The sequence below is a fragment of the Pteropus medius genome, unplaced genomic scaffold (assembly GCF_902729225.1).
Source record: "Pteropus medius unplaced genomic scaffold, Ma_sr-lr_union100, whole genome shotgun sequence".
Taxonomy (NCBI): Eukaryota; Metazoa; Chordata; class Mammalia; order Chiroptera; family Pteropodidae; genus Pteropus; species Pteropus medius.
In genome coordinates this window covers 40,625,980-40,639,111 of record NW_024340849.1, presented here as the reverse complement: position 1 = coordinate 40,639,111, position 13,132 = coordinate 40,625,980, and the positions used below count along the sequence as shown (strand labels likewise).

Sequence of the window (13,132 nt, the reverse complement as noted above, 5' to 3'; positions counted from 1 at the left end):
ACTTGTTTACAGTATGAGAGACTTGTTTGACCTGAGCTGGAAATGTGTGGGTCTGGCAACTCAAAATTTTCACAGCTCTGCCCATGTCTGCATAATGACTGCAAAAATGGTATGAGTATTGATTTGGAAGGTTACAAATAAATCTTAGCAAGCAGGCTAATTTGAAAATGCAGAATCATGATTATGAGGGTTTATTGATGATATTCTTATAGTTGTGAATGTTACAGAATGTCTTCCAGGCTAACTATGAAAAGAACATGATGCATTTGAGCATCTAAAAGAAATTCAGTATGCAGGGAGCATAGCATGCAAGGAGATCAAGTGAAAGAAATGAACCAAGAGGGAAATAAAGCAAATTATGCACGGCCTTCTATTTCATATTAAAAGAGTTTGGACTTAATATTGGGAGCAAGAGGGGGTTGGGCCATTGAAGGTTCCTAATCAGATTTTCTTTTTAAAAAGCACATTCTTCACACTACAGCCAGAAAAGACTAGAGAAACTGTGACAATAGCTCGCATAGAGGTCAGTTAAGAAAGGTTTCTTTTTTTTTTTTTTTGGTAATACAGACAATAAATGATTAGTAGCCAAGGGAGGTAGTAATTAGTAGAGAAAGAAGTGGAAAAATTTTGGAGATTACAGGGTAGTATGATCAGGTCTCGGTGACTAAATATATAGGACATTGGAGGGATGTGAGTTAAGAATGACTCTCAAGTTTCTGATTAAGGCAGCAGGGTGGGTGGGAAGCACTGTACTTACCATTCACTGAGACATGGGTGACAGAAGGAAGAGTAGATTTTGATGGGAAAGATGACATGTCCCTTTTTGGACGTGGTAAATTTAAGGTGTTCCACTGGATGTCCAGTAGATAGCTGTACCCGCTGAAAGAGCTTCCTGTAGTGAGTGGATATTTTGACAAAACAAGAACTTATCTTTCATCTTCACCCTTTGTATCTGGAAGAGAAAACCTATAGTTATCTAATAAGTTGATATTTTAGAAGATCAGAGAGACTTTTTCCGTTAATTTAAAAAGTAAAATCATGCTTTCTTCCAATAAATTGCTAGAAAGTATTGCTTGTCTTTGCCATTTGTTGTGTAATTACCATTATTCTGTAGACTTTTATTTTTAGAAGAAAATAAAAGGCGAAATTGGTACTTAATATATCTTTACAGGCGAAATTGGTACTTAATATATCTTTTAACATAGTAGATATCCAGGGAATTATATTGGTATTGATTTTAAATGAAACAAAAGCTAAGAAAATTGAATAATAAACATTTAAGTAGCTAATGTATGCCAAAACCATAGCTTTTTTATTGTTGATGTCAGGACAGAATTTTCTTAAAATTAAAATATCTTTTTACATATTTGTCAATTAACATTTTGAAGCAAACATTTTAAAACCATTAAACTCTAACAAAACCAAAATCAACTATTTACTTCATGTAATAATATAGCATCTTGCTTGAGAAAAGATATTAGGCAGTAAAATAACCTTAAAAGGACAGTGTTTAAAAAGAGAGTGGTTATAACTCTTTTGTACATCTAAAATTATTTCAAAATAAAATTTTTATAACTGAAAAAGAATAGATTTTAAACATACATAATATGCATAAGTTACAATTAAATTTTTGGATAGCAATCAAAACTTATTTTTTACTCCTATAACTAAATTAGCTTCAGAATGAGAGGCAAGGATACAGCTGCTAATTCCTGAGAAAAGGCTAGTTGTTTAACAATACAATACCTGCACCAGAATGTATCAGAGATCAAAATGGTTCCTGATCTCTGAGAGCTGTAATGGATTAAACTGATTTACTTCTTGCCTTGCTTCTCTAAACTCATTTCTAGCCATGCTCCCCATCATATGACTTATTTTGGTTTTTGAAACACACCTGTTTCTTGCATGTTGCTCCTATTGCCAAAGCTCCCTCTCTCCGGATGTTCTGCATTAATTTCATGTTTACAGTTGTGTATTTGACTTATATACCAATTAAACTTTTGTTTTATATCTATTGACTAAAACTTACATTGAAACTCAAGATATTATAACAGCAAAAGCATGGTGGAAGTAAAGTCAATACCACTAGAATTTGGGAAAAATCAGAGCTTCAGGTCAGTTTTATAAACTGAAGTTTCTAAAAATGTGTATGTATGTATTTTTTCTGCTTTTTAGTCTTAAAGAGATTTAAAAAAAAAAAAGAGAGATATCCAGTACTTGTATGGTATGTTTTTAAGGTATGAAACTCCAACTATAAAAGAACCTATACAGTGTCAGAGGAGCATTTAATTGACATAAGGACTTGAAAGTAATTATAGTAATTTTCAGGTCAAAAATCTTGATAAATTGTGAAAATCTGAGAGGACAAAAATTCTTAAGGTAGGTATAAAATCAGTTTATGTTTTTGAGTTGACTGAATTCATAGAGGCAGTGATGCCTAATATTTTACAAGTGCCTTTCTACCAACAAACTGTTTTTTTTAATAATTGCCCAAAATGGCCCCACATGATTAACTTTTACCTGGGATCTTCATAATTCAGAACTGTCCTATGTTGAATTTAATATTTTTTAAAGTCATTGGGTTTTATATTAATCTGTAAGTGATTTTTTAAAATTATAATTCCTAACAATAAATTTTAAGTATTCTTTATAATTCTTTACATATTTTTTACATTGGCCAGATTTCACTGAAGAAACTGTGAGGAACTGCCAGGAAATTAGAATGAGTTGGCTTACTTTTTCAAGGTCAATTGCTTGTTTATCTAAAATGCAAGAGAGAGGGAGGGAGAGAGGGAGAGAGAGAGAGGGAAAAAGAAAGAGAGGGGATAGAGGGAGAGAGAGGGAAAACGATGGCAGAAAATTACTACCAGTGAGCCCTGCAAGCTCAGTTTTCCATTGCTCATATTTTCTATTCTCCATTGACTCTTGGAAAATTAAGTTCTTTGTTTGCTTTTATAAGACAAAGTGCACGCCCTTTAGTAGTCTGTGGTTTTCTCCTCTCTGCTCTGTATTTTCTATTCTCTCATAGTCCTACCTATCCTTTGTGCTTTATGCTAAAGGGAGGAGATTTAAAAATTAAAATTAGAGAAGAATTGTTGGCTGTAAATTACCATGACCTATGAAGACTGATCATTTCATATCTTATGTTATTAAGTCTATAAATATATTTCTCTAGAATTTCTTAAAGATTTAAAATTCTTAGTTATAAGTTGGAGGCATCTGGGCAATATAGCCAAACCAGAGCCTTTTCTCCCCTGCTGGATACAGCATATAATGTCACAATTAGTTAGCTTGCTAGTTAGTTTATAGAAATAATGTACATTTAAGTGCTTTTTAAGAGTTCAAAAGTATGTTAAATCATCTGAGAATTTTGAATCACCGTACTGATAAGGCAGCGTGGTCAGGGTAGAGAAGAAGTGGAATACTGTTTTCAGTTAGGTTTGCGTTGTAGGTGGAGCAGTGAAGCCAACTGCCAATAATGTAATGTTGTAACATTTTCTGAAGGCTTAATATTTAGTAACTTATCAAAGAACAAAAATTGTTACACACAGATCTTCTCTACAGACTCTAAGGGTCATGGAAAGAAAGCAGCATAGAACTCAGAAGACTCAGCTCCCTAGTTGTGCTCACTTTTAGCCTCATCTCCTTGAGCAAGTGTCTTAACTTCCCCAGACTTCAGATTCTTTACTATGTAGACATTATCCCTGTTCTTTTCCTGCTAACATATTAAGATTATTATGGGATCAAATTAAATAATAAAGTACTTTAGAAATAAAGCACTGTTAAAGTATAGAATATTTTTAAAACAAAATACCTTTAACACACTGTGCAATGTAAAATGTCTGTTAATGATTGAGCCAGTTGCATTTAAAAAATTATTTCAAATTTGTTCCAGTTCTACTAAATATACAAAGCAGGTTCTGTTATTGTATGTGGTAAATCTGATATGACCATATGATATAAAGTTGAAAACCTTTTATCTGCTTAAGGAATTGATAATTTAGGAAATGGTCGGAAAACCTACACATATTTCTAGAACTTTTGCTATGCTTGGCCCTTCGGCAAGATAAAAAATGTTAGGCATGTTGTTGGACAGAATTAGTCAGAATCAAGTTGCAATTCAGCGATTTATTCTTTCAACAAAAATTAAATGAATGCCGTATAACTATAGCAATTTGCGTTAAATAGGAGGAGATATAAGATCCTTATGGCATAGGCTCTGTTCTCTGTTGCTATCTATTCTAGCCTCATCTTTCCTCTTCCTACTCTTTGACGTTGTACTTTAACACAGAATACTTGTAATTTAAAAGTCCATCTTGTTCTTGCCTGTCTGGGCTTTTGAACATCCTACTATCTCTACCTAAGAGACAATCTCTATCCCCTGATTTGTGTAGTTAGTGTCTAATTGGCTCATCTTCCCCACCCCCAAATTTGTATTTTAGAACAGGGGTCCCCAACCCCTGTTACAAAGTACTGGTACTGGTCTGTGGCCTGTTAGGAACCAGGCTGTACAGCAGGAGGTGAGTGGCAGGGCGTGCAAGCAAGTAAAGTTTCATCTATATTTGTAGCCGCTCCCCAACACTAGCATCATCATCTCAGCCCCACCTCAGATCATCAGACATTAGATTCTCATAGGAGCACTGGTCCCTGATGCCAAAAAGGTTGAGGACTGCTGTTGTAGAAGATTAGCAGGTAAGAGAGAAAGCAGGCTGGGAAAATAAGTTGGGGAAGTTAACCTGAAATACCAGGTTAAGAAGTTGGGATTTTATTCTCTTAGTAGTAGGAAGCCATTGGAAGATTTACCCTGGAGAGTATTATAGACAGTTCTCCTTTTTAAAGATTATTAGGAAGTCAACATGTTAGAACCTCCTTGGATTGGATTAGAGACTGAGAATCACATATGTTCATTATGAGGTTATGACGCAGAATTGTAGGATCAAAGATGATTAGGATCTGAAGAAAAACAGAGAAAGCATTCATTTATTTAAACAGTACTTATTGATGCTTATTATGTTCCAAGCTCTGTTCTTGGTTCTGGGAATACAGGATTGAAAGGGATGAAAATCCTACTCTGATATTTAGAAAGTAGAGAGAATGCCTTATAGATTAATGAGAAAGAGACACAGCCCTTTGAAAGAAATGAATAAATATCTTGAACAGACATTTTACAAAAGAGAATAGCCAGTATATGTGTAAAGATGCTCACTTCGTTAGTAATTATGAACATAAAATTGAAATCACAATGAGAGACCACCACATATCCACCAGAACAGATAAATTTAAAAAGATGGAAAATTCCAGATATTGGTGAAGATATGAAGTAGTGATAATTCTCATACTCTTTTGATAGGAGTATAAACTGGCACAGCCTCCCTGAAAAATTATTTAGTGGTGCATACTGTGTGAGCCCCCAATCTACTGCAGGGTATACTTCCAGTAGAATGGTTGCTGGGAGTATGTTTCTTGATCTGGGTGATGAATACATTGGTGTTCACTTTGTGCTAGTTCATTGAGCTGTACATTTGTTACATTTACTTTTCTGCCTATGTGTTACACTTCAGTAAAATTGGAAAATAATATTTTGCCCATTCTTATATTCTGGAAAGAAGAGCCATCATTATTATCCAAGTCATTACCATCATAGCAAACATTAGTGATTAACATATGCTAGGCACTGTTTTAGGTATATTACATATATTAACTCATTTAATTCTCAGAACAACTCTTTTTTTTTTATTTTATTTCAAGTCTCACAATAACTCTTTTGAGTCTTACTTTTATTACCGTTTACCAGTTGAGGAAACAGGCACAGAAAGGTTGAGTAAGTTGACAAAGCTCACACAGCTCTTAAGTGGTTGATACAGACTTTGAATCCAGACATTGTCTTTAAAGTCTGTGTTCTTAATCATTGTATGTACATCCAGTAAACATAACAAAACAGTCTGTGCTCTCAATCCTTATGTTTTATATAATAATAAATATATCAAGAAAAGTAAAGGAAGGTTCAAGGGGAATAGGCAGTGCTCTTGGAATGTTGTATTGCTGCTTTATGTAGGGTGGTCAGAGAAGGTCTCATTGAGAAAATGATATAATAGCACAAAGATCTAAAGAAGCTGAGAGGATGAGCCACGCAGGTATCTGGCAGAAGAGCTTTCCAGGCAGAGAGAAGAACGCGCAGTAGCTGGAGATGGGAGTATGCTTGGCTTGTCTGAAGGATAATAAGAAGGCCATTTGGCAAAAGTGGGGCAAGTAAGGACACAGTAGTAGGAAATGAGATTAGAGAAATAATGGAGACTACATAGCAGGATCTTGAAGACCGTTGTAAGTGCTGGGAATGCAGCAGGAAGTCTTTGGGCAAATTATGAAATGATTTATGTTTTAAAAGGATAACTCTGATATTTCGAGAAAAGCCTGTAAGGGGTGCAAAGGCAGGAACAAGGGAGACCATTTAGGCTACTGAAATAATTCAGTACTATGAGTCATCTAAGTGTGTGCGTATTGAGGACATTTTTAAAAAACGAATCTAGGATTCAGGTGAGAAGACTAGAAATCCATAAAGATATAAATTTGGTAATCATTGATGTATAAATGGTATTTAAAGGTAATAAGGCTGGGTGATACAAAGGAATGAATATAAATAAAGAAGTCATTCCTACAGCACTGTTTTTATTTGTCAAGGAGATGAGGAAAAACCAGCAAAGGAGACTGGGAAGGGAGCAGCCAGTAAGATGGGGAAAACTAATAGAGTGTGTTCTAGAACCAGGTAGAGAAAGCATTTTAAGGAAAAAGAATTGATCCCTGTGTTGAATGTGGCTGACAGGTCAAGTAAGATGAGGGCTGAAAATTGACTATTGAATTTAGCATTTGGAATTAATTTGGGGATCATAATGGGCACTTTTAATGTAATGGAAGCAAGAAGCAAGGTGAGAAATCAAAATTGAGATTATAAGCAAGTATGAGAAACATAAGAAAATTGGAATAAATTTTTCTAATATATGATATATAGAAAAAAGAGAAATAGGAAAGTTGAAATAGACAGGATTATGAAAGGCCAGAGGTTTGAAAAGAGAATGCCTGACTGTCTTAAATACCTGATATTCTTGTTGTTGTCACTACCTTATTAATCCTTTATTTCTTACAAGATTTTGAAAGAAAAGCAAATGTAATGGTCTAGGTATTCAAGTACAATAATTTACATTCTTTTGAGGGGTGACAAGACAGCCATGTAAGAAATGGTGAAGGGGCCATTTTACTTCCCCACTCCTGAAGATTTGTCGCCCCATCAGCAAAGCTCTGTTGATATTTTTAGTTCCACTCTACCTTCTCTTGCCCATTATCCAGTAAAGGTGAAAAAGTAGTTCAGGTGTGATGAGGAATCAAGGTTAAACTTTGCATGTATTAACCTGATTCCACCCTCTAGTAGTGGCAGGTGACTGAGTGGGGCTAGATCAGCACTAAAATTTAATCTTCCCAATCTCTTGACTTCATAGAAGAAAAACAGTCTAATAGAGAAATTTCTTTCAATTTGAAAGCTGTTTACTTTTAGTACATTTTGCTAAAGTGTGTATCTATACTAGCTATTAAAGCAAGACCTTATGCTAAACAGACGAGTCACCATGGTACTTTGTAGGCCCATAGTCTCTTAAGGAGACCATGGGATGAACACCTGATGGCCAAACCATAACTGGTGAACAAGTTAGGGCAGTTAGATAGTAGTTTATATTCTTTTGCTTTTTACTCTTTTTCATGCCAGTGCAAACTCAGAAATAGGTGAATCAAGTAGTGGCTGTGGGAGATTGAAGTAAACTGGAATAGACCATTAGTAAATCAAAGTTGTAAGCAAATAGAAGTTATGAGGTCAGAAAGAACCATCCCAGTAGCAAGTAGCTGGTTAAAGCATCAGGAGGAGTACAGAAATAGAGATACTGAATCCACATTATGGTGGGGAACCAATAAACTCCTAGCAATAAAGCAATGATTACCTAGTGTCAAGACCTGCATTCAAATTTAAATTTCACCTTTTTTGAGATTAATCTGTATGATCAGATGGTTCTGTAGTTTCTGATTTTTAGGGTATTTTTGCCTCTTCCCTATTACCATTTTTATCATTAGAATAAAACCCCTTCTTGAGTCCAACATGGCCTAACAAATGCTGAGTATAAATTTTATACTTATCAAGCATACATAAAGAAACAATACTTTATTTTTTATTTCTCCCTCTTTAATTCCCATCCCCCGCCTCCCCACTTCCACCCCTGACCTATGGATGCTGCCGTTTCCCCTTAAGAACTGGATCTCTGAAGGCGGGGCATCTCTTTCCCACCCGCTTGCGGCATGCACCTGGGGCCTGGCACACCTGGGGTATGGTCCGTGGCTCCACCTAGGGTGCAAACCCAGGACCTTCTGCATGTAAAGCAGACATGCTAACCGTTACACTATGGAGCCACCCCGATACTTTATATTTTATTTACCTTTTTTCCTATCCCCACAGCCCCTCCCCTCTGGCAACCATTATCTTGTTTTCTATATCTGTGAGTCTTTCTGTTTTAATTGTTTTTTAGATTTCACTTAGCATAATATCCTCTAGAGTTTAGATACATCCATGTTGTTGCAAATGGAAATATTTCATTCTTTTTTATTGCTGCATAATATTCATCTCTATCCATTCATCTATTGATGGACATCTAGGTCGCTTCTGTATCTTGGCTGTTACTAGTAATGCAGTGAACATAGGGATGAATATGTCTTTTCATATTAATGTTTTTGTTTTCTTCAGATAAATACCAGAAGAATTGCTGGGTCTTATGGGAACTCAATTTTTATTTTTTGGGACAATCTCCATACTGTTTTCCATAGCGGCTGCACTAATGTGCAGTCCCACCAACAGTGTGTGAGGGTTCCCTTTTTTTTCACATCCTTGCCAGCAATCATTATTTGTTGATTTATTGATGATAGCCATCCTGACAGGTGTGAGGTGATAATCTCATTATGGTTTTAATTTGCATTTCCCCAATGACTAGTGATTTTGAGCATCTTTTCATATGTCTGTTGGCTATTTGTATATCCTCCTTGGAGAAATGTCTATTCAGATTAATTAGTTTTTTGTTTTTTGTTTTGTTTTGTTTTTTTCGGTGTTAAATTGTATGAGTTCTTTATATATTTTGAATAGGAACCCCTTATCGAATAGATCATTAGCAGATATCTTCTCCCATTCAGTAGGTTGACTTTTTGTTTTATTGGTTTTTTTTGCTGTGCAAACACTTTTTAGTTTGATGTAGTCCTATTTCTTTATTTTTTCTTTTGCTTCCCTTGCCCAAGGAATATATCAGAAAAAAATACTACTAACTTCAGTGTCAGAGTTTACTGCCTCTGTTTTCTTCCAGGTGTTTTATGGTTTCAGGTCTTATATATATATATATATATATCTTTAATTTATTTTAAGTTTATTTTTGCATATGGTGTAAGAAAATAGCCGTTTCTTTTTCTTTTTTTGTAAGTATGTATCTGTCTAGTTTTCCCGACACCACTTACTGAAAGGGACTGTCTTTTCCCGATTTTATATCCTTGCCTCTTTTGTTGTAGATTGACTACGTATAAGCGAGGGTTTATTTTGGGCCTGTTTTATTCCGTTGGTTTATATATCTATTTTTATACCAGTACCATACTGTTGTGTTTACTGTAGTTTTATAATATAGTTTGATATCAGGAAGTATGATACCTCCCACTTTGTTCTTTCTCAAAACTTCTTTGGCTGTTCAGGGTCTTTTGTGGTTCCATATAAATTTTAGGATTATTCTTAAGAGTGATTCTAACTCTTAAGAAGATTGCTGTTGGTATTTCAATAGGGTTTGCATTGAATTTGTATATTGTTTTAGGAATTAGGACATTTTTTTAAAATGTATCCTTCCAATTCATGAGCAAAGTATTCCATTTATTGTGTCTTCTTTAGGTCTTTTTCAATGTCTTACAGTTTTCAGAGTACAGGTCTTTCACCTCTTCGGTTAAATTTATTCCTAGGTATCTTTTGCTTTCTGATGCCATTGTAAATGGGATTTTTTTCTTAATTTATTTTTCTGATCATTTGCTGTTGATGTATTAGAAACACAACAGATTTTTCTGTATATTGATTCTGTATCCTGCAACTTTACTGAATTTGTTTATTAATTGTAATAGTTTTTTGGTGGAGTCTTTAGGATTTTCTATGCAGAGTATCTTGTCATGTGCAAATAACGATAGTTTTAGTTTTACTTATTCCTCTCTGATCTGGATGCCTTTTATTTCTTTCTGTCTTTTTTGGAGGGCAGGGGAAGGGGGCCGTCTGATTGCTATGGCTAGGACTTCCAATACTATGTTGAATAGAAGTGGTGATAGCGGGCATTGTTGTCATGTCCCTGATCTCAGAGGACAAGCTTGCAGCTTTTCATCATTTTGATATTAGCTGTGGGTTTTTCATATGTAACGTATATTATGTTGAGATATGTTCCTTCTGTACCTACTTCATTGTGAGTTTTTTTTCAATTTGAGTCGACATTTAATTTTATTTTATATTAGTTTCAGGTGTACAGAATAGTGGTTAGACCTTTATGTAATTTACAAAGTGATCCCCCTGATTAGTATAGTACCTACCTGGCACTATGTAGTTACTACATTATTGACTATATTCCCTATGCTGTACTTTATATCTCTGGTTGTGAGTTTTAATCATAAAAGGATGTTGAATTTTGTCAGATGCTTTTTCTGCATCTATTAAGATGGTCATATGATTTTTATCCTTTATTTTGTTAATGCGATATATCACATCGATTTAGGGACGTTGAACCATCCTTCTATCCTTAGGATGAATCCCACTTGGTCATGATGTATAATACTTTTAATGTATTATTGAATCTGGTTTGCTAATATTTCACTGAGATTTTTTACATCTATATTCATCAAGGATATTGGCCTGTAATTTTCTTTTCTTGTAATGTCTTTGTGTGATTCTGGTATCAGGATAATTCTGGCCTTGTAGAATGAATTTGGCAACATTCTTTCCTCTTTAATTTTTTTGAAATAGTTTGAAAAGAATAGTTATTAATTCTTTGTTTGGTAGAATTCACCTGTGAAGCCATCTGGTCTCAGACTTTTGTTTCTTGGGAGTTTGATTACTGCTTTAATTTCATTGCTAGTAATTGATTTGTTTAGATTTTGTATTCCTCCCTGGTTCAGTCTGGTGGTTATATACTTCTAGAAATTTATCTATTTCTCTTAGATTGTCAAATTTGTTGGCATATAATTGTTCATAGTATTACTTTGTATTTCTGTGGTGTTGGTTGTAACTTCTCTTTCATTGACTATTTTATTTATTTAGGCTCTGTTCTTTCTTGATGAGTTTGGCTAAAGGTTCGTCATTTTTATCTTTTCAAAGAACCAGCTCTTAGTTTTAGTGATCTTTTCTGTTATTTTTTGCTTTTTATTTTATTATTATTACTATTATTATTATCATTATCTATGCCTACAGCACCTGGTCTTCCTAGGTGGTCTTCCATCCAAGTACTAACAGGCCCAACCCTGCTTAGCTTCTGAGATTGGACATCGGGCTTGTTCAGGGTGGCACGGCTGTAGACCATGGACCGTGGCTCCACTGGAGTGAAAACCCAGGACCTTCTGCATGTATAGCAGACGTGCTAACTGGTACACTATGGAACCATGTCCTTTTCTCTTGTTTTCTTAATTTCTATTTTGTTTATTTCTACTCTTATCTTGGCTATATCTTTCCTTCTGTTTACTTTGGGTATTGTTTGTTCTTTTTCTAGTTCTTTTAGGTGTAGAGTAAGATTGTTTATTAGGGATTTTTCTTGTTTCTTGAGGTAGTTGTGTACAGCTATGAATGTCCCTCTTAGAATTGCTTTTGCTGCATCCCATATTTCAAAAAGTTGTCTTTTCATTTTCATTTGTTTCAGGATAGATTTTGATTTCCTCTTTGATCTGCTGGTGGTTCAGTAGCATGTTGTTTAGTCTCCATGTGTTTGTGTTTTATCCTGTAGTTGATTTCTAGTTTCATGACATTGTGGCCAGAAAAGATGCTTGATATGATTTTAATCTTCTTGAGTTCATTGAGGCTTGTTTTGTGACCAATATGTGATCTATCCTGGGTGTTCCATGTGCACTTGAAAAAAATATGTATTCCGCAGTTTCTAGCATATAAAGTTGCTGCTGAGAAATCAGCCAATAGTTGTATGGGATTCTCTTGTATGCAGTTCATTTTTCCTTCAAGATTGTTTATCCTTTGCCATTTTAGTTACATCATGCCTTGGTGTAGGTCTCTTTGGGTTCACCTTATTTGGGGCTCTCAGTGCTTCCTGGACCTAGATGTCTGTTTTCTTTCCTAGGTTAGGAAAGTTTTCAGCTATCATTTCTTTAAATTAAGTTTCTGTTTCTTTCTCTCTTTCTTCTCCTTTTGGGATCCCTATAATGTGAATGTTTGAGTGCTTGATATTATCCCAGAGGTCCCTTACCAGTGGCCCCCAACCTTTTTGGCACCAGGGACCCAGTGCTCCTATGAGAATCTAATGCCTGATGATCTGAAGTGGAGCTGAGGCGGTGATGCCAGCTAGCGCTGGGGAGCAGCTAGAAATACAGATGAAGCTTCGCTTGCCCTCCTGCCCACCACTCACCTCCTGCTGTACAGCCCGGTTGCCAACAGACCATGGACCAGTACCAGTCCATGTCCTGGGGGTTGTGGACCCCTGCCTTAAACTATCCTTGTTTATTAAAATTTATTTCTTTTTTCTGTTCTTACTGGTTGATTTCCACTAGTCTTCCAGGTCGCTGATCATTCTTCTGTATTAGCTAATCTGATGTTGATTCCTTCTAATGTGCTTTCTATTTCAGTCATTGTATTCTTCATGTCTGCTTGTTTTTTTTTATTATACTTTATAACTCTTTGTTGAAGTTCTCCCTGTTCCACTCTGAAGTTTAGTGAGCATTCTTAATGACCTTTACTTTGAATTCTTTATTAGGCAAATTACTTATCTTTGTTTCTTTAGGGTTTTTTTTTCCTGGAGATTTTTTTATTCCTTCATTTGAGAGATATTCATTTTGTTTGACTTTCTGTGTTTGTTTTTATGAATTAGGTAAAACAGGTATCTCT

The 13,132-nt window shown here is 35.1% G+C and overlaps 2 protein-coding genes and 1 pseudogene across 3 annotated transcripts in view; 1 reads left to right on the top strand and 2 right to left on the bottom strand.

The window, feature by feature from the left end:
• The window catches only part of YES1 (YES proto-oncogene 1, Src family tyrosine kinase), a 70,601-nt gene that overhangs the window by 21,931 nt on the left and 35,538 nt on the right, over positions 1–13,132 (top strand). The window lies entirely within an intron of this gene.
• LOC120588002 (translation initiation factor IF-2-like) overlaps positions 1–13,132 on the bottom strand; it is a 48,623-nt gene that overhangs the window by 23,327 nt on the left and 12,164 nt on the right. The gene's annotated exons all lie outside the window — the stretch shown is intronic.
• On the bottom strand, positions 11,492–11,606 carry LOC120591130 (uncharacterized; annotated as a pseudogene).